Genomic DNA, 12,809 nt, shown 5'->3' on the forward strand with positions numbered 1-12,809 from the left:
TGTTTGAGAAAGACATTAAACTGATCCAGATATGTCTCATTTTGGAAGTAGATTTTTTGAGGGTTTTTTAGCTGAATGGCTAGATCTCCTCTACTCTCCCAATTTAGTAAATTATTGAAATAAAACTATGAATGTGGTCCAAACAACAGAATTTATCAAAGTTCTAATTACTACCAACAGAAGACAGAAAAATTAGGTAAAGGATGGACTGACAAACAGAAGTGTTCTATGAGCAGCTAATAATTGAAAATGTGCAAGAAGCAAGAGATAGGCAAGGTTTTGGTGAAACTGAATTTATCAATTAATCAGGCATTTGAGCTGGTTGGTTGGTTGAGGGTTTTTGTTTGCTTGCTTCACTCAAAAAGTTAAAGTTCATGTGCTTAATGTCAGGTTGAAAGTTTTCCTGAGATGACACTGCAGGCATTCAAAGAGAACTCTTATAGACTGCTGAACAGTACATTTCTGAATATTATTTTGATGTACCATGGCCATTTATATTTTAAGAAGTTAATTAAGGTATTAGCAGATAAGCACTTGCACCAGAATAGAGAACACGCCTCTGGGCAACACCACAAAGGCAAAGAAAGAAGAGCAATGATTTCTCAAACACATTCACTAGAGAAAAAACACAGGAACTTATCTGTCATGCATTGCACTGCCCACTGTCAACACTACTTGCTATTACAGCTGTACATTTATTACTAATTACCTCTATTGTGTGAGGACTCCAATTAGTAACCAGGCCCCATTGTTTTAGATTCTGGGCAAGTACACAAGATGACATGGTCCTACATCAGATGGCTCAATCCGAATGTAAAACCAGACAAGTGAATAAAATAACAAAGGCAGAGCAGCAATAAGAGCAGTAACAGAACTGCTCATTCACCTCTGAAAACTATACATGGAAGTAGAGAATCCTGTTTGAGCTACAAACATCATCTCTCAAAACTGTCAGTGCAATTACTACAAACCAAGAAATTCTGACAAATAGAGGGTCAGGGTGTCCATACAGATTAATCTCACAAGCAGATAAAATATCTAATCATAGAAACGGTAATCTAAAGTTTTGTTAGAAGCTACTTTTCATTCAGTTCTGATCCTAAAGCAAAGCCTATTAATAATTCTAATTGTGACATTATTATTAACACAGGAATTCAGGAAATAAGATGAAAATTTCATCAGCAGAGTGACAGCTCTTGGCATTAGACAAACAGATCTCCAAATAACCAACCAGAGTATTAATAACTTTAATTTTTAAACTTTAAAAAATGTCAACCATCAAATAAAGTTTCCTTTTCAGAAATCAATTATTTTTAGCATACCCAAATAAAGGCACCTGTATCAAAAGCTCATTTGCCTCCACATATATCCTGTATCATGCAATCCATATCAGTTGGGCCCCAAACACAAGCTAAAAGAATTATTTTATTACATTTCCATTTTCAGTTGAGTTTGTTTTGGTGGTGGTGGTGGCCTTTTGGTTTTTACACTATCTTCAAGCTGATATGAGCTACACTGAAAATCCTAAGTTAAAAATGGAGGTTTCTCCTTTATGTGTATGTTTAGCATTTTTCATCATTAAACTTGAAAGTACATTTCAGGAAGATATTACTTAATGCATAAAATAAGGTAAATTACTTGGGGTCCATCAATCTACTGTCACTGAGATTAACACACAAGAACAGAACTGCATTTCCCAATCTCCAAATACAACACTGTACCCACTAAACATGTGGCCTCTGCCCTTTTATCCAAATTATTAGGATTCATAAAACTGGATTTGAAAATACTCCCCCAATACAGTACCTCACTGGTGTACCACACATAGCAAAGTGCTTGCCAAAACATATTTACCACAAAATTGATTGACTACGTATTCACAGAAGTTCTGTCTCCAATTTCAATTTTGTGATGTGTTTTGTCTATGTTTAACTTCTTTCTCTCAGCCAAAATGACAGCAACCACCTCAGCAGTAAGCTTACATATGTTAATTTTGTGCTTTATAGGAGTTCTAAAACCTTTAAGTATAACATAAAAATATAACACAGCCTCCTCAAACTTTAAGATCCTATCTTCTGAGCTTGAGCTCAACACACAAGTAATTTTCTGAAAAAAAAAATCTACAAGTGGCAAATGGATTAGAAATATTGTTTCAAAGGAAGCTTAAAAATTCAGCTCCTCTAGGAGCTTCATTTGCCCTGCAGTATTTCTTTAGACAGGCTATATCAAAGAAGATTATTTCTTTCGACACAGTGCTGCTGTCGCTGCCTTTTTTTCATTTTCCTTTTTAAATATGCCTGTGTCTGTATTATCACATTAAAGAATGCAAAACATAAGAAATTCCATCACCAACTCTAAGCGCAACGTACAGAGCAGCTCTCCATTCCGAAGGGAGTTCATTACACAGCCTGGAATTCAGTCTTGTGAAAGTGCTGCCCTCCCACACAAATAAGCATTACCCAAATCCGAACAGCAATTAGCATCTCTAATATGCTCACTGACACAGAGGCAACAACGAAACCCTGCTGCAGATATGATTTGCAATTTCTTAATTTCCTTTTATGATTGGCAACATCTCAAAATCACGGGTGTGTCACTACTCTGTACATGGATCAGCTAAGACAAGGCCAAGTCATACGAGCGCTTTACTTTGGACCCCGCCGTTCCCTCCTGACAAGAAAGCATCAACTTCTAGCCAGATGCATCACTGAGGAAATGGCCAGGAGAATGAAAATTAATGACGGCCCTTTATCCACTGACGGTAGGAGATCATCTATCTATGTCACTAAGCTGCTGCAGTTCCATGTCCTGACCCGAATCCACACTGTGCTGGATTTAGAGTAAGTTTAAATTAAAGAGTTTGAAGCTGGCCTATGGCACATGGAGCAAAACACCCTATATGCCAATAAATGGGAAAGGCTCAGCTTGCTTTCTTCCATTAACTGCTGCTGGCAAAGGTTGCTGCTTCAAAAGATGTCTCTTCAAGGATGACAGAGCCTAAATAGAGGGACACTAACACAGGAACTTACAAGAAGACTTACAAGATTATTTTCAATGCGTAAACAAAAGGAAACAATGTCTTTTTAATCAGCACACTGACAGTTGTGTCACAAACCACCTTCTCCAAAGTTGCACACATGTCATTTGCATGAGTACACAGCACACCAGCCATCAAGAAACACTGCTTGCTACATGCAGAAGCTGCTGCAGAATTATGTATGCAATGGTCCAAATTCCAAATAGTGTTTTTAAAAACACACACACAGACCTTTGGAAGTTAGTCGGCTCTGATTATACCAACACTTTGTATTTCTCTCACTTATTTCTAAGTTAAAGTATGCCATCAACAGTCTCCACAGCACTTTAAACCAAAAAATCCCTTAGATTGTGACTGACAGTCATTTCCAATTAACAGCCTCCAGCTCCAATAATTCTCATTCATGACCTTGCATTTTATACTACTAAATATCTTTCCAGTCTTATTATTCTGCTCCTGAGTGAATTCAGTGGCTGATCTCTCTCATTTGTTTATCAGAACATACTTGGATTCTGTTTCAAAATACTTAATGATAAAATTAATATTCAGGATCTCTACTTGTGCCTTTTTATGCAATTTCTTTCAAAACCATCCATTGCCATTTTCTTTCAATCTGCTCTTTATCTACCTTAGAACTCTAGCAATCTTCTTAGCCTCACTCTCTCTAATGAACAGAAATTTTGTCAAAGTCCAGAAGCAAGAGTCTTTCTAGATCAAAACCACAATTTTTCCCTCATATGAACTCCTAACAAAATGGCTGAACTCAGAGGAAATCCCATTCCTCATCTATACTGCAGACTGTGTTCCTCAGTCACAGTAATTCTGAGTAATTCTATTAACTACTGCCCTTAGGGCAACCAAATCTGTCATTTAATAAAGAGAAAACCTGCGTTTTCATTCTATTTTTAAGTCTCATTATAATCATAATGATTTAAATTTAAAGCAAAGCCTTAGCCTGATTGATCCAAACTTAGCTTCTAAAATCAAGACCTTTTTTTTCCCCAGTATTAAAATACTGTTACTAAGCTCGTGTTTAGTACATAGATGTATTCTGTATATCTCTTGCTACACTCAGAAGCACCCGGATTTGTCACCTGTTAAAATGTTCCACCCTGGTAAGAGGGTAGAATTCAGCTTCTGGTTAACTTCTACAATTGTAAGGTGTCTCCATGGGGTGAAATGACCAGTCCCCTGTGATTCAAAACTGTCTTGGGTAAACTCTTATTATGGAGGTCAAGACACTCAGCTTGCATTAGATGTGCAAGTGTGTTCATTGTGACAACTCTGACCAGGCATCTGCAGGAGATTCAGTAGTAACCCAGAAGTTTTCTTTAACAATCTTGTAGTGATTTTTTTTTTAATATCTGAACTCTGTAACATTTTTTTATCCTTTAGTTATTAGGAAAATAAAATGTTACTCCTCATATTTTACCTTGCATCTTTCCTAAACAAAATGAATGCTTTCCAATATTTATGTTACAGTCAAGAAAGTTATCCTAGTTCATCTGCTACACCAACACCTAATTTCATGAGCAATCAGGTTTTAAACATCCAGCCTCATGTTCTGAATCATTAGTTCAAGATACCACTGCCCTGACTCCATGCTAGTACAGAAAAAAAGTAACTTTCTTGTCTTATTGATCATATATCACAATGGAAGGGCTATGCTTGATTTTGATATTCACAGCATCATTTCAGGTGGAAAAGACCTTTAGGATAATTGAGTCCAAATATAAGCCTAACACAGCCAAATCCACCACTAAACCATGTCCCAAAGTGTCACATCTACATGTCTTCTAAACATCTCCAGGCACTGATGAATTGATCTTCACCAATCACCCTGCTTATCTGAGAACAAAGAATTTCATTTCCGCAGGATTTGTTGAGGTGGTACTCCAGATAATGAAGTAACCTTGTCAAGTCACCACTGGAAGTTAAGAGATACACACAGCTTATACAGCTTTTCAGTCTCCTTAATTTTTACTACTCATCAGTTTCCTCCCACGCATCAAAATCTTTTCCTTATCCTTGCCTGCCACCACTCTCCTTTAAACTCTAAATGCAAGCTTCCCTTTTCATTTGTTCCCCTTGACACTGCAAGGTCCAGAGGAGTAATTTTGTGACTGTTATGGCCCTCAACATCACCAAAAGTGAGGCAGTGGATCTGGAGATGACATTTACTACAGAAATCTTCAATATGCTTAAAACTACAGCAACAAACACTGCAAGTCTGAATATCCAAAAGGTACCACAGGCAGGAAGGGAAGAGATGTGATCACACTTCCCCACCTTAGAAGGCTCTACATAAACTGTCAGCTGAAAAAGCTCATATAGCAGCTACTCTTTTAGGGCTCAGTGAGAGCACAGAACAGCAGCTGCAGCCAAACAAGCAAACAAAACAAATCAGTAGAAACAAATAATTAGGTCAGATAACAGAGTAGTGAAAAAATACAGAAATAATGTTGCATCATTATACAACTTTATGGTATACCCTCACCTGGGAAGTCTTTTAATAAAGGAGACAACAGCAACATTAAGTACCATGGAAAAATGCATAAGAATTGTGGAAACTACTATAATTTCTCCTAATAAAGTTCTGCAGTTCAGACTGACTTCGAACTTTAGCTTTTCCTGTTTTATAAATCAAAGATAAAAGATGCTTTAATCAATTTAATTGGCAAATTCAGATGGCAAATTCAAAACCAGTGTAAAACTACATTTTCTATCTAAAATATTATTAGACTGTGAAACTGGTGGTAAAATGAAGAATTTAGCAAGGTTAAAAAGGACTATCCAGTTACAGTGTTTTTCTTGTCTGTCTCCCAGGGTTTTAATTAAGTTAGAGTGCTGTGGGGATTTTGTTTCTTTATTTTTAGAAGGATATTAAACCTTATGGGTTAAATTTAAAGTTGTGTTGTAATCATTATTTGACTTGCAATGAAGGGTAAATTAAACTATAACTACTACCTGTTGAGGAGCTTTTATAGTGTATTACGACATGATTTGTTTGATGTAAAACAAAAGAATTGTTAACAAGCTAGAAAAGATATTACCCAGTAACAACTTGCATACTAACAGATTAATTTTAAATACTAGATTCTTTTTGTTTCACCCAGTTTTTAACAATGCTAAGTGCATTTCTCAATTAGCAATAGGAACACTGCTGAAAAACAACTGCATGGTATAACATTCTGATTACTGTTTTAAAGCTGCAAGATTAATGGAACAAACTATATCTCAAGCTTGACAGAACTCTTGAATTGTTCCATAATTTTTTGCTTTTGTTGTTGTTGTTATTATTATTATCTTCATTATTTTTTGCAGATAGATTTTCAAGCTTGCTTGAACTTCTTTGGCTCCATCTCTCTCCACAAACCTTTGTCTGAAAATACCTTGGAGGTTTAGGGTAAAATTCATGCCTGAAGCAACAGGCTAAAAAAGATATTTAAGAAAGAATAACAAATTAATTTAGCATTAGATGACAAGTAGTTACATTGCTTCTTTCCCCAGGCAAGTGAATCATAATGTCTCTCATGGAGGGCCGTAACAGAACAGTCGCAAAAAGAGTAACACAGCTTTGAAAAAGGAGATCCCTCTAACTTGGAACTGATTTATGCCACAGAGTATTCTGGGTCAATTCTGCCTGCATCACCAGCACAAGCCACAGCAGGAACACAACTGCCATTTGTGCTCACAGAATAGATCAGCTCCAGGAGAAAGGGATGCCCTAGTTATCTGTACAGTTCAGCTTCACAAAGCGAATGTCATTCTTCCCTGACTGAACATAAGCCGTTCCGCTTCATGGATGTATCTGTAATGTCCCCCCAGGAGAACCAGCAGCACAGAATGTACTGCTCCACTATTAAAAGTGGGCTGGGAGAAAGGAAAATAAATAAATAAGCCAGTAATCACTGACACGGGTTGCTTGAAAATCAGATATACATGCAGGCACACCCTTTATCTGGATCTGATTAGAACCTTTTAGGACTACAGTTGAATATTCTAAGATTAGAATTCATAGCACAAGCTACATAATAAGCATTTTAATGCATTTACTATTTATAAATAAACAAAAGAGCTTGCTTACATTACAATCCGTTTAAATACTGTAATAGTTGCATATGAATAATCAGTTAGGTAGCCCAGAACTGTGACCATAAAACTTCATGTGTTGTCAAGAGGCTTCAGAACTGTGAAGTATCAGGCCTGCTGCTCCACAGAATAGACTTCTGTACAGTATCTCATCAGCAGTGCTCCTGAAACACTTCAGGAAGGGACACAAAACCCTTCTTTCAGAGTCCTCACAGTGTTGCAAGCACATATAAATGAGAAACCACAATGTAGAGTAAGAATGCTTTCTTTGGCATTCAAGTCAATTTGGATCCAATGATGGATAACGAGTTCTGTCACACCGATTTATTCATTCCTCTGCCTTGACTCAATGGCTGTAAAAGGAAGATTTCAGAAGATGAAGAAGCAATAAAGTGATAGGGATGTGCCTTAGTATTAAATGCATAAATACACCATGACCAGCCCCCCACAAAAAAACAAACACAAAACCAAACATATTTTCATATCCAGTGCTTCAGTATATTAGTCCAACAGTTCATGACATTCTATGCTGCCTCATTTGACTGACAGTCTCCCAATCAAGAGAGATTTCTCCTGGTTCAAAATTGATAGTCAAACAAAATGAATGAGTCATCTGGTAATACCCACAAGTCTGGCTATCAAAACCTGACAGCTCCTCTTCTGCTGTCAAAGTCTGCCAGCCAAAGCCTAGACATGCCCTCACTGCCAGTAGGGAAAACAGGGGAAAAGGACAACAGGGCAACGGGTGGAGATCATGAGGCCACCTTGCCCTAGACCTTCCTTGCCCTGAGCTAGAACATCTTTACCTAGGGCCAGGGGACATGCCAAACAAACCAGAAGTGCCCTTAACCCAAACTCAATTCATCAGTTTTGTTTTTACACTCTCAAATGAAAACTCATGTGAGCATACAATATTTTTGGTTCTAATGCTGTGGAAAACTGGCAAGTATTAGTGATATAATCCTAAATTTACTGGCCAACACAACTGTATAGGACAATTATTAAGATGCAGAGTGAGTAACAACTCACAGCTCCTGAACCCCCAACTCTCTAATGTCAAAACACATCATTCCTGCCTGCCCATCCCATCTCCTCTTCCTCTCCTACCTAAATGCACAAAATAAAACCATGAATTTGGCATCTGCTTTTTAGAAAATTAAGAGGAATACTGTATAGAGTGCTTAACCTATGAATTGCTCCTTTCAGCAATCATTAGAAAGGCACTTTATACGTTTTAATCCTGAACTATTTATGTGATCTTAATACATTTTTGCAGAAGCTTCTGCCATTATGTTATCATTAAACATTCAAAGTTAATCTGCATGTTCCTAACAATTACTACTGTAGTACTGTCGTTTATAAAAGCTAATTATTTAAAGCTTTTAATCTTGACTGGAAGGGAGTAAAAGCTTAGTGCAACCATTTCAATAACTTTCACAACTTTAGTTTCTAGAGAAAATATAAACTAACTCCACTTAGATATAATATTCAAAGTAAAGTCAGTGAAACAAATTCTGCATGGATTGCAGCCTCATTCTCAACCAAAATTCTTCCCTCTACAGAGGCAGATGTATAGAACTAGTTTAAAATGCCTGAGCTTGTTTTCCCCTAAAGAATAGATAAAATAATTATGAACAAGGACCACAAGGGACAATGGCATGTAAACAAAAAATGGGGTTTTTTCCCCAATGACCTTAAAAACTTATCATAACAACACAGTGTGGAGATTGGAAAACGGGACTAAGAACAGTCACTTTAATCTTAAAGTAAGGGGTTTGGCTCCAAATCTCTTCTTTAAGTGTCATCCCATTTTTGACAATTTCATGCAAATAATAATAGAAAAACCCTTACAACTACTTCTTTGAGAGATTCAATGAAAATAATACAAATGTCTGAAAAATGGCTGTCCTATACACACAAATGATGTATAATTACCAGTTGAGGCTTTGCCCATTACTGATAGTTATATAAGCACAATTGAATCAAGCTCATTTAACTTGCAATCAAAATAACTTGGGTTAAGCCCAGTTGGTCACAAAACCTGCCACTCCTATTAAAAAATCCATTTGGTCCTGAAAAATCTATTCAGCACATGCCCAATCTCCTTTAAAATTTCCCACCACTGAAACATACCACAGCCACACAGAAAGGGATACGAAACACTACCAACTAATGGTGCAAAATTGATTAATATTTAAGTCTATCTCTTAAGGTAAGTGAGGAGAAAAAGGAAAAGAAAAGGAAAGCATGGTTTAAAAGCAGCCAGATGATTCTTGTGTGGATTCTTCATCCTATCCTATGATTAGGAGGCCAACATTCCTTCCTTACTCCACACAAACACGCATTAACCCTAAATATGACTCAATGACAAGACACTCAAAACATAATTTATAATAATTCACTTTCTCAGTAACTATCTGGGTCAGAAGGCAGGGTGCCCAGGGAGAGAGCATTCATACTTTGAGAAACACTCTATTACTCATAAATGCTTTGTTGTGATTAACAGCCCTTAACTTTCCTGCTAACACCATTTCTGAAGATGTCTGAATATCTCAACACCCTACATTTTTGTCCCCCTCCTCTAAATTAGGCAAGAATGCATTATCAATTTTTCAAACCTCTACTTCAGAACCTTCCACTACCAGGCAGAAAATTTCACATCCATGAGAATCTGCTCATGTAACTTGTACAGTCTGAAAATTATTCTATGGCTTCTTTCTCATTCCCAATAGTCTCCTTCAAGTTCAACTCCACATTAATATCTTTGCTCCCAGGAGACAAGCTTTCCTTTGCAAACCCAGGACACTCCAGATCTGCTTTCAAGACAATCTGGTCTCTTGTTCTTAATAATGAGCTCTCAAGTGTACAGATTTGGGATTTAATTGGATTAGTACTACTCGCCAATCTTCTCTGTCCTCCTTCATGCTCATTATTACCTCAGTTTTTTCTCCTCTCTCTCAGGGATAATAGATTTTCCGTGAACTCATTCAAGTATCTTTTCTTTACGCATTTGCAGACAGGCAACCATTTTGCTTCCTTGCCACCTAATTTTGGGCTAGTACCTGTAACCTCCTAATTTCTAAAACAAACAAACATCTGTTTCTCAGTTTTCTCCTTTTTTTTTAAGAGTTGCTTTTGGTAGTGCTGATTTTTTCACAATTTACTCTGGATTAAATGACTTTTGGACAACTGCTCATATTAGGAATTTCCAATTTCTCAGTTAAGCATACAAGCTTCAACTTATCATGTAAAGGATCAAAGAGTAGGGAAAGAAAAATTATTGAGCCATGGAAATCAGAGAGAAACTTCAACCTTGTTTTCATGACATTTATAGAAAAGTTAGCTTAAAATATACTGAGTAGATTTCCTTCAAGTAAGGGTCACAAATATGTCTCTGAAAAGGCTGCAACAGCCAATAATTTTAAAGTTCTTTGAAAAAAAAGAAATTTTCTTCAATTTCTACAAAAAGCTGAACTAAAAAAACCCTAGGAAATTATCACAAGTTGATAATATAGTAACTAAATCAAAATAATTATATTCAATATAAATCAATACTCTCTCTATAAAGATATATTGACTTATTGATACATTCAAGATAAATCAAACTTATTTGATTAATAAACATTCCAAAACATGCCCATCCTTTTTACCATACAATTAAGTGTACATTTACTATTTTTATTTTGTATTAGGATAACAACAGAAAGTTAATTACTTAGGCAACAGGCCTTTCTTTTAATGTAAATGTAATTTGCCAACCATAAAAGAAAAAAACCAACTTCACAGATGTACCTATTTTGTTACAAACACACTAGACAATTAGCAGCAATTCTCAAAGAGATGTTTTATTCTGCATCTACTTATTTGCATTTAGATATCTGCAAGCCATCAAAATTTGCATGAATATTTTTCAAATTTAATAGTCTTTGGCAAGAACTACCTGTTCTGCATTTTTTAAAGTAGCTGCCTTACTATAATTGAACAGCCATAGTATTATGATCATATTTATTATTTTTCACTAAAACTGCATGCGTACAGATGTGAAAAATAAAAAAGATACTCAGAAATGTAGGAAAATAACTTACTCTCCTTAATCGGTTCCATTTAGTGCAGGTCACATTTTACCATTGTAAAACCCAGTCCTGTTTCATTGTTTTGACTGGAATTATTCCACAGCCATTTCTAAGCTTTTTATTATTCTTAGTGGTAGCAGTCTTCTCTTCAGAACTGGTGTCTCATTACTTTACCCTGCCTGAACATTGAGCTCCATTCATTAGAACAAGCATCTGCTACAAACAGTATTAATGAGATCCATATGAAGGAATACAACAAGCCCCTACCCACCTGGGCTCATCATTTTACAGTGCAAAGCTGATAATGCAGAGGCATCCAGCAAGGCATGGAACACACTGCAACAATTCCCTTACTCAGATAGTAACTACTATTTCAGAAACAGGGCACTGCAACATTGGAAACATTTGTAAAGACGTATCTACCTTGTAGCTACTGTTAACATACAACATATATTTCATCTCAACAAAGCCAACAGGCATCATTTTACTAGTGGGAAAATTGCCCTTTGGTTTATGAATAAATTAGCATTACAATTATTTATAAGACACCAATAGTTTGATTACTATTCCAAAAAAAAAAAAAAAAAGATAGAGAATTTACACCAAACTGATCAGAATAGCTGCAGAACTCAGTGACTTTTATTTAAATAATAATAATAATTTAAAGCAATATGATTTTAGAGGTGGTTTTCTCCAAAACAGCGTGAGTTTGCATACAGTATTTACATACAACCAAGTAGCTGGTACAAAGGAAATATTTCACCAAAGAGTGCCAATGCTAAATGAACTTCACAGATCTTTAAATTTAAAGTTCATTTCTCTAAACCTAAGATACAAATATACACATCTTTATACATTGGCATTTACAAACAGGAGGGGAGAAGTATTTGTTCACACTGCATTTTTCCTTTTGGGACAAACATGTTCCAGAAGGAATGCTGGAGCAGGACCAGGAGGTGTGCCCTACTGATACTTATGCAAAAGGGGCCCTGGAAACCAGGGACAGAAGAAGCAAGACCACAGTGAAGGCACAAACTCTTCAAACCAGAGCAGACTAGGCAAAGCAAGGCTAAGTCAAAAGACTTTGAACTCTCAGCTCCAAGAGAATGGAGGAGGATCAGATCTGACTCAAACCAGACTCAGAACTCACATACTTACAAAAATATGTAAGATACTACTCCAGTAAATCTTCCCATCATATTTTATAGAATCACTATCAAATAATTTAACAAATAATAATTTAACTAATTTCACATTGTTAGTCAACATTATATGAGAAATAATGCTCTTTTGTTTAAGGAAATACTTTCTCTTTTTCTAAAATTATGGGTAGAAAAATACAACAATGCTAAGAAAACAACATGTACAGTTCTACCACTGAAAAAAAAACAAACAATAGGGAAAGGGGAAAAAAAAAAAAAAAGAAAAAACCCCCACCACAACAAAATCAACATGGCTCTTAAAACAGAGGATAAGTGGTTCAGCTCCAGTCAGAAACTAGAATAGCAAATTCTTTTGAAGAAAAGTAGATGTCCTGTGAAGTAGTGAAGCTACTGACACTATGTATCAGTTAAGAAAATGTATAAAGATGCTTTAGTCATGAAACT

At 36.1% G+C, this 12,809-nt stretch overlaps 1 protein-coding gene across 1 annotated transcript in view; it reads right to left on the bottom strand.

Moving 5' to 3' along the window:
- The window catches only part of RNGTT (RNA guanylyltransferase and 5'-phosphatase), a 172,766-nt gene that overhangs the window by 130,769 nt on the left and 29,188 nt on the right, over positions 1 to 12,809 (bottom strand). The window lies entirely within an intron of this gene.

This window comes from Prinia subflava, chromosome 2, assembly GCF_021018805.1.
Source record: "Prinia subflava isolate CZ2003 ecotype Zambia chromosome 2, Cam_Psub_1.2, whole genome shotgun sequence".
NCBI classification, from domain to species: domain Eukaryota; kingdom Metazoa; phylum Chordata; class Aves; order Passeriformes; family Cisticolidae; genus Prinia; species Prinia subflava.